At 43.0% G+C, this 21,155-nt stretch overlaps 1 protein-coding gene across 1 annotated transcript in view; it reads left to right on the top strand.

Moving 5' to 3' along the window:
• Positions 1-21,155, top strand: part of LOC109042976 (discoidin domain-containing receptor 2) — a 594,631-nt gene that overhangs the window by 317,880 nt on the left and 255,596 nt on the right. Inside the window, 1 exon segment of the mRNA XM_019059971.2 lies at positions 7,410-7,447. The gene's annotated coding sequence lies outside the window, so the exon portion shown is untranslated.

Raw genomic sequence — 21,155 nt, 5'->3', positions numbered from 1 at the left:
CTTCGCGGAAGACGACATGAAATTTTCGATCGCGCCAGTCGAAAACTCCGAGAGCACGTTTCGTCCCCAAAGTCAGTTTGTCGAGTTTCAGCTCGGCTCGCAAAAATAGAAACAGCGCAGGAAACAGGAAAACCCCGAGGGAGGGGGTTGGAGGGCGGGGTTAGGATTTATACAGCTGTTTTCCCGATTCGAGTTCGAGTGGTGAATAACTGGTGCAATTTGCGAAGGGCCTCGCGAACTGCGGCAAATAATTAAATAGGAATAAAAAATAATGAGGTGGGGGTAGACGGGGACCGTGACTGGTGGGGGGGAGGGGGGAGAAATTCGCATCGGCGAAGAAAGTGCTCGGATCCGAGTTCCGGGGGCCTCGAGAGCATTGATTCAGCAAGTTTCGACAACACTCCGTCTTCGATAACATTTCCATGAAAATCAAATTAAATGAGAAAAGAAGCGAATTCCAACCGGGGATTCGGATTTGTTTTCCTTTTTTCCCCCGCTCCCCATCCCCCACCCCCCTCCTGGCTCCGAGGAAAATCCGACCCAGTTTGCCAACTTATGAATATAAATTATGATCCTACTCTAGCATGTAATGTCTGTACACAGCTTTCCTACCCCCCCCCCCCTCCACAGCTTTTTGTGGCGGCTAAGGCTCCCCCGTCTCGTGGTTGCCGAATCTTTAGGATGTCAGACTAATGAAAAATATTCAATCGGGAAAAATCAGAAAATTGAGCAAAAAATTGGGGATGATTAGCGTAGAGTAGGAATTTCAACTGCGACCGAAAAATTCTGCGGTGTGGAATGTTGTAGCAAGAATTGGTCCAAGTTATCGTCTAGTCATGGTAAGACTCGAGTATATATTTGGAACCCGGGAAAAATCAGAGACTCCTAAAACTGGAGTAAAATCAAGGTTAAAAGTAGGGAACTTCGACTTATTCTGGGAATTCTTCAATCAGAAGTGTTGTAGTAGGAGTAGCAGCAAATGTTCGTCTAGTTTAAAAAAGTACCTGGCTTTTATTTCCAAACATATCAGGGAATTACAGAATACATATCAGGGACATGTCTGATAAAGCCAGGAAAGACGAAATAAATAAATTCAAAAGTTTTTGAATACGTAGTCCAGAATTTTTATTTGTGAGACTGGAATATATTATTTAAAAAAATGTTTTGGCTTATGAAGTAAGTACTTTTTTTCAGGCAAATGGAAAATCAGATAAATATCAAAAATTTGATCCGAAACCGGGTAAAATCAGTTGTGAGACAAAGCATTTTGGCACAGGTGGCAAGGAATTTTCTTTTCTGATTATTACGGACAAAAGAAAAATCAGGGAATGAATGAAAATTTCGCCATAAATTGAAACGCACTTAGGTTAGAATCACGAGATTTTGAAACACTAATATTACAACAGTATATCAGATCCTTTTCGTTCATATTCATTACTCATCTTAAATTAGTGTGTAACTATGTGAAAATTAAACGCGATTTTAAACTGAAAAAATGTTGAAGTAATCGCACAACCTGGCAACTTCCCCGTTTTGACGCGGAGTGAAAGTTCCGGGGCAAAACAGCCGCGGAAAGTTCCGCTGCTCTCGGCGAAAACGGCATCTTCGCGTTAAGGTTTTCATAAGAGTTGAGTGGTTCTTGCCAAAGAGTCTAGTTGGCTGGGAACGTATGGAGCCCAAGAAGGAAAACGAATGGCCCGGCTGCAACCACCGGGAGCAAACATTTGCATTGTTTTTTCCCTCCGTAAGATTCTGCTTCTACTGCAGGAAAAGGGTAGCAGATGGAACTTCGATGGATTTTAATATAGAATCGTGCTGGTTCTATACGAAAAAGATCTGATCTGCGCCGTACACACCGTCAAAAGTTACAAAAAAGACAATAAGAAGAAAAAATAGCATTACGGAAACACGTTCGAAATTCGTAGTTTTCCACGACGGTGAAACGTAACTCCACACCAAGGTTACAAAATTGACTCAAAAACTTTAATTTTTTACAAGAGTATACCTGGGCGATTTTCGTTCAGAATTTTTCTGATTTTTGCATGAGATCAGAAGGAAAGTCAGAGAAATTTTCAATTGAAAATTTCCAAAACTATCATCCTAAAAATGCAATTTACGCGGAAAAATACGGCATCATCGAATCATTGGAGTTACGTTCATTCCTGAGGGAAAGGACGAATTGTAAAAAGAGTCGTTTGCTCTTAATCCTAAGATTAGGAATAAATTTCTGCAGTTTTTAAATCGGAAGATTCATTTTCTCATTTTTCTCTATCGCTCATAGGCTGAACTCTGATGGGAGGCCCTAGTCGCCCTCGCATCCGAAGCGGTACTTTCTGAAACTCAAGATGCGTCCAAGAGTGAGAATTTTTCTAATTATTTTCGAGAAAAACCCGCGAGACCCCCATTCTATTGGGAAATCTGAGACTTTTCTGAGGCAACTAGATTGAGAACACGAAAATTTCCAAAATATACCTCGGTACACGCTACGTCTGAATGCCCTCCACCTCAACCATCCAGTTACAATTCATCTACGTCATTTTAGCATCAAAGAATTTCTTCTGAAAGATAGTATCAGCTTTTTTTCAATTTTTATATTTAACTCTGCGTGCCTGTCAAACACACCGTTCAGTTTGTAACAACCAGTGCACAACACTCTGAGGAAGTTAATGGATTCTTCTTATGTATGTGTAATATTACTGTCACGGAAATACCTCTGCTTTACACTGCTACCAGTTTTTGCACTTTGACCAACGGTACAATCCATCGCAGTAATATACCTTCAAAAGAGGCTAAATAATCACATTGTCTCCTGGCAAACGCTCGGAACCTTGTATACATTGAATTACAGATCTTGAGCTCATAAGGAAAATACAGGAGTAAAATAAGTTGCACCATTTCCAACGCCCCAGAATGTAAGTCGCTCGTTGTCCAGTAGCTGAGTATTAAACTGACACAACGCTTAAAGGAATGTTGATCAGCCGGGAAAAAACATCGCAGGAACATCCAGGCGTTGCCAAAAGTGTTCTGGTAAAATACGAATTTCCCGGAAAAGTCGTGAATTTTACTCTTGCAAATTTTCAGCAAATTTTCTCCGTAATTTAATCGAGTGAGCCTGAAGATTTCAAGGACAAATACTCAAGACTCTTTTCTAAAATACCCAATTTATTAGTGGAAATTCGGCCATGTCTAGCTGTTCATCCGTCGTTTTTCCGTAGCAAGACACGTGCACTCCGCCTCCAACATATCCGAGCGTACAATCCTCTAATTGCCAATAAACACGATGAAAGAGAAGCGGGTTTTTTGCGCGGTGAGTCGGGCGCAAAAAAACCCTTGTCAGGAAAACAAATAATTGGCGACTACACGGAGCGATCCTTTGAATGAAGCGAAGAGTGCTGACGGTAAAAAGCGGATCCCATCTCCAGTTCTGCCGTGCTAAGGAAAAACGCCGTATGGGCCATCAGGCGTTGCAAATTTTTTTTCGATAAAACACGAGTTTCCTGGTAAACTTATGAATATTTTTCTTCCAATTTTTCAGAGAATATCGTTTGTATTTTGATCTAAAGTTCCTGAAAATTTCAAGGAAAAATATTCATAATTTTTCTCATAAAAAACATTTTATCGAAGTAAATTTGGCAAATCTTGAATGTTCATACGGCGTTCTTCCTTAGCACGGCAGAGTTCCATTGGTCCGGGGGCGGTTAATTTTTATGCGCTCTCTGATTCCGGCCATCTCCCGGGTAACGATTAAATTATTGGCCCGATATCGCATTCGAATTGAGATTAAGTGTGACGGCAGTTAAAAAGTTCGATCCGGTTTGTTTGAGGAGTGGGGTGGGGGGCGATCCGTCCGCCTGTTTAGTTCCGATTTGCGTCGGCGTTTAATTGTTCGGGAGCACCCCATCCCCTCCTTCAACCCCCTTCTCCCCGTTTTTTTTTTCATTTTTCGTGGAATGGGATCGTTCCGATGTCGGTGCGTCGCTTATTAAAAACACATCTCATTATATTTATTGATGATGTCGGACGACTTTTTCAAGAGTCGAGTCCCCTTTTAGATCCGCGCAGTTTTCTCGATTGGACTTATCAGGTAATTTGCAAAGGGTTCAAGCGGAGAAACTGTTGAGCTTTTTTAGTTGCAGTTGTAAGGTGGATCTGGCCTCTTTTATGAATTAATGCAATGCTACTCAGTTCATTTCATTTATTCCATCTTTTAAATGTTGCTAACAATAAGTTTAAAAAAATGTATTTGACCACAGAAAAACACGCTGCACCTAGACCTACGGCTTAGAGATTATTCGATTAAGTCGCAAAATTTTTCGTTCGAGTTCCGCGTTGAGTAACCAGCGAGTGTGTGTTTCTCCATGACTGATGAAAACAAAGCGGAAGAAACAGAGGGTAACACAATCGTGGGGGATGACGTCACAAACCGAATTTCTAAAAACGCGATTTATTAGTTAAATATTGAACGTAGAGAGTTGCTGTTCAGCGGGCCGATTGTTGAAATTGATAGACAGAGCTATAGACAAAGAAGACATAGGGAATGTGGAGCGATCTTATCGGTTGAAATGGGTGGTCCTTATAAACTGAGGGGGTAAATATGGACTAACTATTGGATCCTTCGTGGGTTGCCGTTAGTTAGTCTATTACCTACCTCCTTCGTCCTTTGGAACCACCAACTTCTACCAATAGGATCCCTACATATCCCTTTGGTCCTTTTTGTCTATAGCTGTGTCTATCAATTCCTACAATCAGCCCGCAGACGGAGTTCATTAATTTTAGCTGATCTACAAGAATCAAACATCGAAAGTTGATTCTGTGACCAGCGCAAGTTACTCCCTCGTTCGGAATTCGATCTCCTATGGGGGCCCTTTGAGTCCCTTTATACTGAGAGTTAAGACAATGTGCATCCATTTCTGATTGGTTCCCGTGTTTTAGGCCTCCACAGTGTCACAAACGGGAATACAGATTACATTTTCACCGATTGCAAAGATTATAATGCAGAATGGACCGGGGAATAACGGCCTCAACAAGGAACAAACGGAATGAGAGAAGAAAATTGAAAGAAATTTGAGAATGGGCCGATCAAAGATTACGAAAAACTTTCAGTTTGTGTAATCCCTATTCCCGTTTGTGACTCCATGAGGGGGGGGGTTGTCTTAACTCTCAGTGTAAAGGGACTCCAGAGGCCCTTAAATTGAAGTATCCTCAAAAGACGCAAAATAGAAACCTCCAAACAAAGGCAAAAATCCGACTTGTGTCGCCTCGCATTGCTCGAACTGTGAGGCGCGCTCAACCGAACTTTCTCAGTCATCGACTGGAAGAAATTTACTTAAGCTCAAGTCACAATGCCGAATAAAAACAATCCTCTCGTACGATTGGAGCGCCCTTAAAACGACCCGACTTAAGTTCCCGAGTCAAGTTAGCAGTTCCTCGGAGCGAAACTTCGCGATTGTTTGCGCACGCTCAAGCGGCTTCCATCCATCAGCGCGATCCCGGGCCGCGAGTTAGGCAAGATTGATTCGCGCTCCGAGTCAAAGTTCAAACTTGGAGCCAACTTTTGAGCTTTCGAGGAGTCGAGGGCCCCGGGGCGCACGTCGCGAATCTAGCACTGTCGAAACCGCACGTGTCGCAGCCCCGGAACACACGCTTTCATACGGAGCTCTGGGCTCGTTGGACGGTGGACATGAGTGGTTTCAACATTGCTATCCGTCGGGCGGAAAATCGTTTCTACTTGTCGGCATGAGACCGATAATTGATAAATGGTGCGGTGCGCCCGGGATGGTTCTCGCGCTCGTCTCTGCAAATCGCGAAGAATGGGGTGGCGGGGGGTGGGGGAGGGCACACCGCTCGCGCCCTCATCGTCTAACGTCCACCAGCTTGAAATCCGCGTTCGATAAATCTTTTTTTCGGTTGACGTTTACGACATCTATGAGTCGATTTCCAACTGGCGGCGAAACGGGGTTGTCATAGTTGTCATAAATTTGCGTAAATTTTTTCTAGCGATGGGACGTCTATTTTAGACATGAGGCACTTTTTCCGCTTTTTCGACACTATTTCCTCTTATTTTAGATCCTCCGGTCACCTGTAAATGGATTAGTCAGGCGATGCTAGACCCTGGACGTCATTTCGTCGCTACTCTGACGTATGCGCGTATTTCAATTTCTACTTGAGCCCTGTGCTCCGTGTAATTCCATGTTTTTTGGGGCTCATGATGTAAAACTAGAGATACGCCCATTGCGGTAAGAGGAGCGACAGTTTGAAGGGTGAAAATTCAAAACCTGGTAAGCGCCATTAGGTGTTTTTATGTATGTGCAACCGTCTCTCTCGTTCAACAGGAATTTAGCAGCCTGAGCAGAACCATTCTTGCCATGACAATAAGACCAAAATTTAAATAAGATTTCCTCATTCGTAGTTTATGTAGTTAAGTCATGCATTTAGGTTCGAAGAGGAGAGACAAACGAAGAGAAACTCCATGCACAATCTTAGTAACACTTCATGTCACTTACCAAGTTTTGAATCTCCACTCTTCAACCCTTAAGTACGTAGCGAACGTAAAGTGGAAAATTGTATCTCCTCACTGAGGATGGAAGTTCAAATGAAAGCTTGGCATCAATGGGTTGCCGTAGCTGAACCTATCTTCGATTGAGGATAGGTCGATTTGTTTCAATGTACCTTATAGTAGGTAATCGAACCTCGATTTCTTAAACAATTTTCGATATTTTCCCATGCTTTCAAATGACAACAATCGATGCATGTAGTGCGGCAACGTAGGATGCTAGTCGTATGTGTCCAATTTCGGCCGGGGATAATTAATTAAGAGTCGGACCCGCCGTTTTGTCGCGGCTTTTACCCCGCACCACTGTTGCCAGATTAAGGTGTAAATACACGATTTTTCTAATGTGTATCAATGCAAAGTACATTTTTCTATCATACAATTTGCCATCCTTGCCCCTCCCCCATTGGCTAACGGCTTTTTCCGACGGTGATGATGACTTTCACCGCGCAATAAAAGCCTCGGATTTTCTTGTTCGAAGTTCCGACAGCATCAGAGTTAAATATAAAAATGGCCGTTAATGGACGGCGGATATGACCGCGAGACGCTTCTCCGAAAAAGGGGTGCCCTTTTCAAGCCATTTTTGTCAGTGGAACGCTAGCTAGAACAGCAGTGATGACTTGTTTAGTGCGCCAGTTTAATAGTTCTTGGTGAACTTTGTATAATGTGCGGAAAGGATGAAATCATCCGATTGTAAGATCATTTCAGGAATCCAAGAGTGATCATCTCTCCACTTGTATATTAATATCGTTATATCAATCAGTTATCTGCGACAGAATTATTCAAGGTTTGAAAATTTACCAAATACTGCAAACATTAACAAAACTAGTGACACAATTTATTTATTTTTTGTTCACAGGACTATGCGGCAATCCGTGACATAAATCTTGTGAAAAGGTAAGATGAAAAAGCATAATTTTTTCAGTTTTTTTTCCTAAGTCCTAGATAGCTAACATTTCAAAAGTTGTAACCCTTTTCTATTGCGCTGTCCTTACTCATTATGATTTCGGATGTGTCCGGAGAATAAGTAACGAATCTGGAAGTCTGCAGTTTATATTGATAGAATGTATTCTAAATTCCGTTTATTTTTAAAATTTACGAAAAGCTGAATCTCGGCAACATATAGAGTGATCAAAAAGTTCCGCACCACGCATGTGACCCCTCAGGTTCTTGCTCCTTTTTAAGAGTGGTCTATTTAAAATTTTGGGGATTCCCGAATGTTATTTCCTTTGACCTCGAAGCATTCACAAAATTTCAAGTCTCCATCTCACTTTCTTTATAAATTACAGGGGTGAATCCAGGTGCTGGTGGTATGGTACTTTTGGATCACCCTGTATCCGCCCCTCTCTATTACACTCATTGAAATTATCCTCAGACGTGTCCTCACCATAAACTGCAGTTGGTCAACCCGAACCGCAGATCTCCACACCGAACGCACCCTCCGGAGACAAGAGGGGCAGCCGGACCGCACTGAGCAAGAAAAACGTTGCTCCAAATGGAAACCCCCTCAAGATACGCGGTTCTTGTTAATCATGGGGGAGTGAGGGGTAGACTCGAGCGCAGAAGAAACCCAGCCAGGCAGGAAAACGGCACGCCGGGCTGAAATCTGCCAGAAACAGCGATGAGCGCCCCAAGAAAGCGGAAAAAAAAGACGCTGGAAAATACGACGTCCGGACCGCGGCCGGCGACGGGGAAATCAATTTTAATTAATTGACGTCGGTTCTTCCCCGTCAGACCCCGTCACAGCACGGCAGTGACCCGCAACGAAAGCAACAGCGCTCGACAAAATATCGGTGCCATAAACAAGGGACAAACGAGAACAAAGTCGCAATTTCCAACTTTTAAAATCGCCGGTCGGCCGCGCCGAGGGAGGGGGAAAAACCAGGGGGGAAAAATTAAGAAGACACTGTAATAATCGTGCCCGCTGATTTATACGACGCACCGGCCCGACGAGCCTATGTTTCTGTGATTAAAATACAATATCGCAGCACGACACTTGGGAACTTTTTTCCGCCGCCCCCCCCCCCCGCCCCCCCTCGACCCCGCGGCGCGGTGACCAATGATTTGTGAGCGCACTTCTAAACTCCTTCGCCCCCCCCCCCCGGCTCGACGCACCCCCGCGTCCCCCGGCGCTAATGTTGCCGGGATGAATTATGAAATACTTTACTCCGGATCATTAGCTTAGACACGATAAAAAACGATAAATTACCCCCCAAAAGCGGGTAAACAAACCGACGCGGCGCAAACACGCCGGGACCAACTGGGGAGAGTTTGATCATCGCTGCGTTCCCCACTGATAAGACGATTTAATCACTAATATAAACATTACGCGAGCATACTGCCGTTCTGGGGAAAAACGCCGCACGGACCTTTGCAAGTTGCCAAATTTCTCTCGATAAAACACCCATTTATGTAAAAAAACTACCAATATTTTCTCTTGAAATTTTTAGAAACAGTTTCGAAAAAATTGAACGAAATTTTGTGAAAAATTCAAGAAAAAATCTGTGTAAAATTTCCAAATAATTGTTTTTTTTATGAGAGTCAATTTGGCAACATCTTAATTTCCTTACGGCGTTCTTACTTAGCACGGCAGCATAATTCAGTTTACGCTCACGTGACTTCGGGCAACGTGTTTACTTGCCCGGATGGGAAAAGTGTGAACGATGCAGTAACGGGGTAGGGGTAAGGAGAGTGAGAAGGGGGTGGGGTGGGGTGGGGAGCGGTGTATGAAGTGCGCTTAAGTACGTATTTACAAGAGTGCTAGGATTCGGAGCCGTTTCGTTCCGGGGGTAACAGGAGCAGCGCCCCGGGTCGGTCGGGCCGTGAGGAGCGCTTTCGTATCAGAACTCGGGTCATACATGGAGCGTGCAGTCAGATGGAATGAATCAATGAACGAAGAGCTTTTATGCGAGTACGTGCGAGCAAAGGATTCGCGCTCCAGAAGTTTTATTTCATCGAGTGTGAGAAAAGTTCAAGTAGGAAACGTGGCGCACTTTCTGTAGTGCGGGTTTTCGCGAAGATGTTGGATGGCATTTTTCAAGAATCGAGGGAAAACACTTAGAAACGTGGACTGAGCTGTATGTAACAAGGTGGTAAACTAGTGCTGGGTCTACACTGTTTTGCGGGAGAAACAAGGCCAAAAGGTTAAAAAATGTTCAATTAGAGTCAAACATTTTGTAGCACTTTCACTGTAAGACGCACTTCTGGTGAGCACGGTTTATCGCGAAGATTTCGGATGGCATCTGTTTAAGACTAGTCGAGTTCGGTCAAACATCTGAAACTTCAGTTGAATGTAACAAGGTGGTGTAAAACTAGTCGCTGAGTCTACAACGTTTTGCGGGGTGAAACAAGGCCAAAAAGTGTAAAACATGTTCAATTAGAGTCAAAATGTTGAGCTCTAATGAGTACAAGACTAGTAAGTCAGGGGGCAGAGTGTTCAGCTCAGGCAGCTTGTCGTGGAATATCAAGTTGAGGTCACGCCGAGAGATCTGTAAAGTTTGGGGTCTTTTTAGACCTCATCAGTAGATGCAGACCAGAGTCCAGACTCTTTAAAAAATCAAGAAAAAATACTCTGGATTCAATCGGATTTTTGGTTGAATCAAAAAGAAATCCACGTAAATTAAGATGTTTGCTTTCGATTCAAGCAAAAATCCGATTGAATCAAGAATTTTTTTCTTGTCAAATTTTTAAGAGTCTGGACTCTGTATCCAAGAGACTTTTTTTCCAATGAGGTAAAAGGCCACACGTAGAAAAAGCTATGGCTTTATAAATCAATCAGTGGTTCATATGGAACACCACTATCACTGGTAGGTGAACTATTATTCTCGGTCTGTGAACCTACTAAGGTAGTAATACCATACGAAGGTGTATGTATACCATCATTGAGGTATGAATGCTATTACACGGAGAAAAAACTTCTGCATGGGACCCGAAGTTGAGGTCATATGGATATCTGAAGTTTTCTGATCACGCATCCGAAAACTTGAGGTCCAGCTGCCGAAGTTCGGGTCAGACATCGAGGCACTTCGGTATGTACCGGAGTACTTCAGATGTGTGACCCAAACCTTTCGGTATATACCGAGGTACTTCATATGTCTGACCCGAACTTCGGCAGCTGGACCTCAAGTTTTAGATACTGATCCGAAACTTTAGAGATCATATGACCTCAACTTCGGGTCCACGCACGAGTTTTTCTCCGTGTATTATACACTGTATTTCCCTATTAGTGGTGTTCCATATGAACCACCAATTGGTTTATAAGCCATAGATTTTTCTCGGTGCGCAAAGAGGCCAGAAGACCCTCCTTCCTAGTTTATTCGTGCTGAAGCTCCCTCTTTAAACCATCAGTCAAGCCACAGTATCTAGCTCCTCAGCCGTTTACCGGGGAGGGATCTGAGCTTGATGTCAGTGGCAGCCAATGATTTCATCGCGAACTTTCAACGCGAGCCCATTGATTAAACAATTAGTTGGAGGCTTGACAAGACATCCAATCCCCTCGGCTCCCTCCCCTGGATGTTCATGTCATGTCGCTCGGTTAAGCGGCTAATAATAGGTCGCGGTTTAAGAATTGTCGATCCGGATGAACGGCAATTTTCCAAATTGTTTGGCTTTTTCTGGAAGGGGGGGGGGGGGTGCTCGCGAAAGACGGGGACGCGTTTCGACGCGAAAGCGGCGGGTGTTGAGAGATGAAAATGCCGCGAGTTGCTGCTCGGCGGTGACAGGCACAATGTATGAAAGATCTACGACTCAAGATTGGTGATATTGAACGAGGTTAGGGTAAAACGGCAATTTTCACCTTGGATTCTAATTTAACCGTCTATAAATATAGTTAGGAACAATTTGTAAGAGGCTTTATTAATTCAATCAGGGACAAAATTTTAGTAAACGCTTGAGGGGAGCAACTTCTTTTCGTGTGAAGGAGCAAGGATATAGAACTTAGGGAAGTCACACAAATTTTCCTGGAAAAATGTCCCTGGAAAGGATTTTTTGTGAAATTTCAAAGGGTGTACTCTCTTCACTGTCCCCTCATTTGCCACCCTTAAATAAGTTTTTACAAGGAAATTTTGCAAATCTCCAATCAGTTTAGCTGTCCTGAGTCACCGACCCTTTCACTAACTTTGAATCACTAATATCTTCAATAATCAAATTTTCCGGAGGAGTACCCACCCTTTTCCGGCGGGGCTTCCTCCCAGCCCACCCCCCCTCCAAAAAAACCCCGTTACCTTTATTTTTCCCGGGGCCCATATTTTGTTAGGACGGCCCTGATAAGTGTAATAATAGGACCGTGAGGCTGCAAAATCTTGTAGCAGACGCCGCACACTTATGTGTGCCCTTTTTCAAATCGGTCATCAAATGAGTATCAAAATTCGAACCTGCTTTTCGGTTTGGCTGAAAAAAGAATTGATGAAAAATGTAGCTCTTTCCTCTCCATCGCGCACAGATTTTAGACGTTGTGCACTTGAACGTCACCCGGCTGCGGCTGGAAGTTGCGTTAGTTGCAGCGAGCCCATTCACTGGACGGGCAAAATTAGTGCGGGGCATTCTTTGGTTGGGATTCAACAATCCAGCTAAGAATACCATTCAGAAGTGGCGGATGAATGGAGCGAAATTAGCGGCCTCCGCTGCCAACACGTGACCCATCAAATCGGCCAACAGCCCGGCAACCTCTCATTACCACCTCCTCCCTCCCCCTCCCCTCTCCCCCGTGGAAACTTGGCACTCGGATCGGCCTCGGCTCGAAAAAGACTACTTTTTTCTGACTTTTTTTCTTGTGGTTGATTTGTTAACGAGCTTGCGGCGAAGAAGAACGAGTGTTGCGCATGCTCCTTGTTCCCTTTTTTTTATTTTGTAAGTGACGAAATTATTGGACCCATGACGAAACGGTCCAGGCCTACAACATTATCAGATCCATCCACCCTCTTTCCGAGGATGAGGAAAATGTTTGGCCTAAAACATGATCTCACTCTTTTCTCCAATATTTTCCATAGCACCCGGACCCATATCTGGCTCAGGGAAAGGGATGTTGAAAATCAGAGTTACCAAAAGAGAGTTAAAAGCACAGATGATGTCATTGGAAGTTATTTTAAGCATGAAACCATTCAGGATTCATTTTCCTCCTAATTAAATTTTTTATACAAATTTTAACCATCCCTACCTCTGATTCGTTAATTGGACTGCATTTTCCAATAAGGAACTAAAATTTCTGGCTCACTGTAGAAACAACGTTTCCCTACGCTGATAGGTGCTTTTATTTATGAGCCAAAAATTGTAGTTTCTCATCCCAAAATTTAATCCAATTAGTCTGTCGTTTCCGAGAAATTGACCCAGAACAAGTCCTGAGAGAAATCATCAACAAAGTCCATCTTTGCCTTTCAAGTTAGCGTTGCATCTGAAGAAATTTTCCTCTAAAACTTTTCCCTGTCATGAATTTCGACTGCGCGGGTCCAAAATCATCTCATCCTCAAATCCACTACCGACCGGTGCGACGGATCAACCTCCTCACGGAGGCATGCAGGCGGGTCAAAATAACAGCGATTTTTCTTCCTCAGGCGACTATTTTGGTTGCCCCCGCCCGCCCCTTCAAGGCGCAATTATGTCAACCCGCGATGAGCGTCAGCATGTGTCTCTCATTAGGAATTGGTCCTTTGATCAGATTACGGTGAATGCGGCTCGCGCTCCTGTTACGTTACGTTGCCCCGGTCCCGCTGCGTTTTTTCGTATCAATCATACAACCTGATCTCCGATTCGAACCTCGTCAAAACTAGCGTGCGTCCCTGAGGACCCGGAGAAGGGGGGCCCCTCCCCGGGATTTGGCCCCTCGTCGGATTTCGAAACGTCTTGTTGGGATCTTCTCCAAAGTTCTTCATCTTGCGCCTCTCCCCACCTCCCTCCTCGGTGCTTCTGTCGTGTTAAGGAGAAACGTCGTGTGAACATTTAGACGTTGGTAAATTTCTCGTGTTAAACATCAAATTTTCGTCAGAGGTTTAGAAACGGCCAGGACTATCATTTAGGGAGGACATTTTCTCGTTCTGCATTTTAGATTTGGCCAGTTTTTAAGGGCTGTTCTAGTCAATATTTATCAAATTGTTGTACACATAAATGAAGGAACGTAACTTAATTCCTAAGTTGCTAAATTGAGACGGTATTTTTTCAAAAGAATGTGACTGCGCAGTTTCTGTTCAAAATTTTTCTAATTTTTGCGTTTAACCGCAGGAATATCGGCGAAATTTTCAGTCAGTAATGCGTAACAGTTTCTTGCTGAAAATACATTTGCAAGTAGAATTTTGTATGTCGTGATGTAAATACGTTCCTTGTTCAAGGAACGGCGAATTTTAGGACATTTTCGAGATGACCTCTGGAAATTTTGCTCCTCTTCTCTCAAGTAAATTTTCCTCCTCTCAAAAACTTTCTCTCTCTTTCCCCATAAAATTTGCCAGTTATGACGCTTTTATAATTTTTCCGAGAATTTTATTCGTAACTTGATCTAGTGTATCGAAAAATATCAAGAACCAAAAAGCATAAATTCTTTAAAAGTAAATGTTATATTCGAAGGAAATTTGGCAACATTCGAATGCTCAACTGCGTTCCACCTTAGCAATGCATCATAATTATGAGGTGATATTTTCTAAAAAGGGACACATCCGTTTTTAAGTGATCCCTAAGGACCGTTAAGATATAAACACTTCGTGGCTCACGTGGAAATTAACAAGTTCCTTTTTAAAAAGTTGATCGTGTATTTTGTGTTAATGAAAACGAAATAGGGCTGAAGACACGTGAATTCTCTCCCCTGCCCTTCCTTCCCTCGTAAATTTGTTTTTTTACTTGTTTATCTGTGTTTTTAACACAACCATGCAGGAACGAAAGGAGAGAAGGGTCTCGGCGCATGTCACTGATACTTCCTTGTCAAATGTTGGATTTATGCTCCATGGTGTCTTTTCGCACTTTTAGGGAGCAGGGTTGGTTTTTTCATCCTTTCTTTCTCATACTTTGGGGTGTGTCTTATTACTGGCTTAAGCAAATTACGGAAACGTAGGGTCCGTAGTATGGTTGACCTGTATTTGCCGTTCCGCATTTTTGAGAAAAGAAAATGACACCAAAACGGTGTCAAGTTATCTTTGAGCACCTGTTTTCACTCGATTTGGTTCAATCATTTTTCCAAGTTGACGTTGAGAAAGGTCTAAATTACTTCATTATTTGCTGGCATCTCCGTATCTTGTTCACGTAGCCTTCTTGTCAGGAAACTTCTTGCAAATACTTTAGAACTAAGAAATATTATACGATACGGGACAAGTAGTTACCGAAGACAATTTAGTAAAACCTTTACGTCCTGATTAATCCCAATTTTACCCCGTTTCATCTCCGAATTATCAACGATTTATCCCCAGTTAATCCTGAATTATTGGAGTCATATCCCTTAATGGAGAATTTTGCATTCAAAATTTTATTGTTCTTCATCTGAAATGCTCTAAAGATCACGATACGCACTCTTATAATTTGTTTTCTAATATGGTAAATTGTATCAAAATAGTTTTAAAGTGAGAAAATGCACCGCCTAGTGACGTCCATCTGGCGGCATTTCCCATTTAAACGCACATTTTTGAGCAGGTCAGATCATTTTGTCATATCTTCTCCAATAATTGTTCAATTCATGAACCAAGGGTATCATCGTGTTTTGTTCACTCGGTATAGTTTCCACTGAGACACGAAATTTCATCAAATTTCAGACACCTGCAAATTCTCTATTGTGTGACTTCAATTGCGTAAGCTGTTCAAGGCTGCTCCAGCCAAGATAGTAGCTTTTTTGCAATGTCTACACGATGAGAACAAAACGAAGATTGGAGATATAGTGAAGAGTTATACGATATAACCGTGACGCATATGGCACATTGACCATCATCAATATTGGGATTTGCACAATAATGACGCTCTCACCGCTACTGACCATTCGAGTCGTGTGATGTATTACTCCTGCGATCGTGAGTACACGACGACGTATTTGAAAAAGTTTCCCGTTGCCAAGACGTGAAAGGTTAGTCTTCAGACAAAATAACTTGTTAAGGAATGGGAGAAAAATTACTTTTGGCATTTTGTATGCGAACCTGTAATTTCAGTTAATTTAATCCCGAAGAATTCATGGGTAGGACTCCATTGCTGCCATGTCGTGACGGAGCACTGAAGCAGTGAGCTGACTATCAGTTCCCATAAATTAAAGGTTTTGGTGTTACTCAGAGTGAAGAAATGTTCAATGAAATTAGAATTTTCATCGCTCAAAAGTCTGACCCGCCGGTGTTGCGTTGAAAAATTAATATTATCAAGACATTCATGACACCATTTGACTAACAATTGCATTGTTTCAGAAATTATCTTATTATTCCTTAAACCTTTTGGTATCCTACAAATTTATAACTCGGCTGGTTTTTAGGAGAAAGACCGTGCTATTTTATTGATATGGTAAAACACGTTATAGAATTTTCATCGCCATCATATTTTACGGGTTCTCCGAAAAATTTGCATATCAGCACCACCAAAAAAAATATATTGTAGGCAAACAAATTATGTGATCAAACACATTCTCAGGGCGACGAGATCACAAGGCCTTAAAAAGGCAGGGAATTTTGTCCAAACCTATAGGGGTAAGGACATTTTTCTGCGGGACCGTGCGGGGAACTTACTTTTCGAAAATTTTAGGAACTTTCGGAAAATTCAGGTAATTTGGAAGTCCTGGAAAACTAGTCACCCTTATTCTTCTCAATTCAAAATCAAGGACAGTTTTTCCTCCAGCTAAAGATCCACTTCTATCCAAGAATTTAACTTTAAAGTTTTAACTTAAACACATTTAACTTTTAACTTAAAACACAAAATTTTTCCACTATCCAAAAAACATACTTCTACATTTTGCAGACCAAAATTTATTGAAAATTACAATTCCCAGTGCTCGAGATACCTCTCGAAAAGCCCCATCGTGCGACGAGATCGCGTCTAATTTATTCCCGACGCTTTTAATCGAATCAGGCACCGGAGGGAATTCGGTTCCGCCGGGGGCGATTTCGCCAGATCCTGATTTTTCTAGGGAGTGCCCCGTGTCCGAGCGAGGGCCGGGGGATTTCGACGAGATGAGAGAGCCCCGATAGGGCACAAAAAACTGAAAAAACGAGAGTTCCGATGCGCATCGTTTCTGAAGACGAAGAGCCTGCCACCAGGCGATCGATAGCACATCTGATAAGCTGTCTCTGCTCCGAACCTCGGGCTCACTGGTCTGAGAAAGACAGTGATATTTCGAATCAGTCTGTCTCTCTCGAACTTGTGTGTTAAAAGAGGAGCTCTAGATTGATGGCTCGGATAGATTTGCTCAAGAGGAGCTTCGGTGCACTATAGGGAAGCTGTGGATAAATAGGACGATAATGCACTATGGTCGCTGCCTGACCAGGTCTCTTATTAGCGGCACGATAATCGAGGTGATCCAGAGGTTGCCTCAATTTCGTTCAGTGGCTTCATAGAAAGAGCGTACTTATGGTTCGTTCACTGTGCACCATCTTCACAAGTTCAAAATCTTCGCAACAGGTGGATTGCATTTTGCAAAAAGGAACCACTAGCATTGCAATGTTGCTAAGATTGTGCAACTTCTTTTGTCTTGGAGGAAATACCCGATTATCCATTAATAGTTCCTATTTTACTTGCTAAAAACTGTAAGTTTAAGACAAAAATTACCATCTAAATGTCATAGTTTTTCACGATTTTTGCAATTTTATTGCAAAAGATGAAGTTGCACAATCTTAGCATCATTAAAATGGTTCCTTTTTGCAAAACGCAATCCAGGTGATCGATGCCATTTTCTGCCTTTGTACCGTCCAAAGATGCTAACTTGGATGATCAATAATCGAAACGCTAGGTGTAGAAACAGCATTTCTTGGTTGGGGTGTTTCAAAATCTCCGCTAACGACTCATCCATCCATTCATTCATGCTGAAAACGTAAAATTTCAGAAAATTCCCCCAATAGTTAATGACTAAAATGGAGAATGATAGCGAGCAGTGGCAAAGCGAGAATAATGGTTTATCGATGGTGAAGAGTCGATTATTAAGGTGTTCCAAGCTTCGCATCCTCGCTCCGCGATAACTGTCATGCTTCCTCAATATCACCGGGATATGCAACTTACTTTACATACATGCTCAGAAAAAATCTATATTCTTGCGTAAAATCACTTTTAATACGAAAAATCAATATCAAAAGTTAGTTTATCACATTAAAAGTAAGAAAAAAGTACCTATTAGTTTTCAAGATGCTGAACCACTAAACTCTCCAGTGACGAGACGTGAATGATCGATTCTTGATGTATCCCCATTTGGAGCTAATGGTGAAGAATCGATTATTAACGTGTTCATTGCGGACACCCCATTTATCGATCCTTTCCCATGGGTTTGAAAGGCAGATCAATCGATACATGGCAAAGCATGCCACGCGACTGACAGCGAGTCTGAAACATCGCAAACGAAGATACGTGGTTTCCCACTTTAGCCATCGATTTATTGACTCCAAACACAAAAACAAAACAAAATTAGTGGGGAACAAGGCTCAAATTACCTCGAACTCCTCGAACTTGTTACCTTGTTTATATTGATACCTCGCAGAGCCACAGGCTACGCCATTCAACAAAGCCTCAAACAGAGGCGGCACCACCCTCTCTCCATCCTCCTCGCACCCGAAGCTTCGAAGGCACGAAGAGAGACGGACGACAGACATTGAGCAGCGGGGAGTGGCGGCCCGGTGGCGCGGCTGCGGATGACCGGACGATAAAGCTCCGTCCGGTGAAGGGAAAGGCTAGACGAATTTTTCCCGGGCTAACTAGCCGTGTAACGCCGCTATCAACAAATTATCGAGCGGATCGCCCGTGTTTACATAATGACGTATGTCCGAAACCATGTCGACAAGCCCCGACAAAAAATAACCAGTTTGGGGGATCCGCGCAACCGGCCCCGCAGAGCCGAGCTTCGAGATCCTCTGCCCACGCTCGGGACCCCACATCCTTGCCAGATTTCAACGGAAATAAGGAAAAGGGAATAGGGATTAATGTTGATCTAATGCAGGGTGATTCAAAAGTTCTGCATCATGAGTACCAGCGGCTCATTATGGAAGTTGATGGACAAAGCTGTAGACAAAGAAGACAAAATGGATATCGATGGATAACGAACAATATCGCCTATCAGCAAACTGACGATTTTGCAAAAGGAAGAGAAAGCTTCGACATTTTTGTAATTTTTACTTTAAATTTGAACTTTTTTATACATTATAGCGTCATTGCAGCGCTCCTCAACAGAATTGGGAAAAAATAAAATTATCAGCTTGCGTATTTTATATTGTAGAATGCAAAGTCGCTACCTCATTTTTGCTAGAATTACTAGTTAGGCAGCATTGTTCGTCACCCCTCGATCTGGAAGGATCCTATTGGTGGAAGTGGGTGGTTGCAATGGACAAAGGCAGTCAGTAATTGACTAAGTAACGGGAACCGACAAAGACCCTATAGTAGTTGGTCTATCATTTTCCCTCTTAGTCTGTAAGAACTACCCGTTTCAGCCAATAAAATGGCTGTGTCTTCTTTGTCCACAGCTTTGTCTATCAATTTCACTAATCAGCCTGCAATCATCACCCTTGTAACTTTTGGAGAAATTGAGCTAGAGACTTGAAATTTTGGGAGTGCTCCCAGGTTGAAGGAAACGACTATCAGAACCTCCTCCCCATTCGCATTCATACTATTCGGGGTTTTTGGCGCTATATTGACTCCACACCGAATTTCATTCCTCGATTTTGAACAACGCATTGAAATTTTTATAAAAATCACTTCACACTTCAAAGCTGAAGAGATTTTCATTTTCAGCTCAGCCACGATCCGACAACGATGCTGTAGAAGCCTGAGATGTCGAAAATTTATCTGGGAACATGATCAGCACTGACTAGTTGGATCGTGGTAGTGAGTGCCCGTGGGTTCTGGGTCTGGCTCCGATCGTACGCAGCCCATGATAGAGCGAGCTTCAGCCCGTATGGGTAGTTTGCACGGCTGCGGTCCGCGCCGCTGACGCCGTTTTTATCAAAATCATCGATATTTCCCTGAATATTGCCACTGGAAAGTCAAAAATACATAATTAACTAGCATCTGGCATCGGCATGTAAAGGTCTAAGCGTGCCGTGAACCTTTCCCGATCTTCAATTCCCGACAAACGGACTAACTCGTAAACGCCAGTTCCTTAGTCCACGTCAAAGAAGAACCAGGAGAAAATATTAGCTTGGAAAAAGGGCTCGGTAAACGTGAACATCTTGTTCTTGACTGTAGAGAATCAGCAGTCGTATGAAAAATGCAGGTCGTTTACGAACGAAATTGATCGTAGTTGGCATTTTTCGTCAGTGGCGGATCCAGCGGGCTGATTGTTGAAATTGATAGGCAAAGCGATAGATAAAGAAGACTTGGGGGGTATGGAGCGATCCTATTGGTTGAAATGAGTGGTTCTCAAACATTAAGGGGGTATATGATTGACTAACCATAAGGTCTCTCGTGAGATGCCGTTAGTTAGTCTGTTATCTAGCTCACATGTCTATTGCAACCACCCGCCTCCACCAATAGGATCCTTTTTGTCTCCTTTGTGTATAACTTTGTCCATGAATTTCAACAACAGTCCGCAGAGGATGCCATACCCCCTCCACGAACAAAAAGGGAAAAATTAAAGAAGGAGAGAAGTGGAGAAAGAAAGAGGAAGAGAAAAAAAAGGTAATTACTACACACACTAAAATAACATTACGATAAAGGAAGATTCGTCGATTTTCAACTTTCAAATAATGCCCAAATTGTACGCTAAAATGCTTGAAATTCAATCTGGGTGGGGCTATATTTTTAAAAATCTCCCCGCAGCTCCCCCTTGCCCCGGAGGATGATGATCCTCAGCATCATAGCTCGATTAGGTAAATCCCTTAACCTGAAATCCCACATTAATAAACCGTCATCTGTAAAATTATGATGCGTCCGCTGAAGTTTGGTCGTGCCACTAAGATTCTATACTCATTGTTAAAAACAGTAATTTTTCTTCCTAACATCCACACTATGTTCGACGCTATTTCTTACATCTACCCCTACCGTCTCCCTCGGGGTAATCGAACGGATTGCTTTTAAGACGGCGGGCGGGTGTACCAGTAATCCCATTCAAAATGTCCTCTCATCACGGCAGGAAGCCGTCTCGATCTCAATATACCAGACTGGGCTTTCGATACAGTCTAATTCAACCACTTATTCATTCCATGCCCTCAGACAATGTTCACAACCTCGAAAATCTCACTTTTCTCGCCTCCTCGCCTGATCCAGTGCCGCAAACATAACTCAAAAATTCAAGAGCGCAGAGCACCCGCAAAGTACCTGTCACGTTTTCTTAAACCCAATTACCGAGCGCAGTTGTCACACGATGCGTGCTTGGAACCAGTATATCTCATCCGGACCGAAACCCATGCGGGCACAGGCACAACCCCCCCCCCCCCCCAGCGACCTCCCCCACCGCTCCGCAATAACTCACGCCCTAATTTAAACCTATACTCGCTGAAAGGGCTCGTGATAATTTCCAGATGGGCCC

The sequence above is a fragment of the Bemisia tabaci genome, chromosome 6 (genome assembly GCF_918797505.1).
Source record: "Bemisia tabaci chromosome 6, PGI_BMITA_v3".
NCBI classification, from domain to species: Eukaryota; Metazoa; Arthropoda; class Insecta; order Hemiptera; family Aleyrodidae; genus Bemisia; species Bemisia tabaci.
This window is presented reverse-complemented; position numbering and strand designations above follow the sequence as displayed.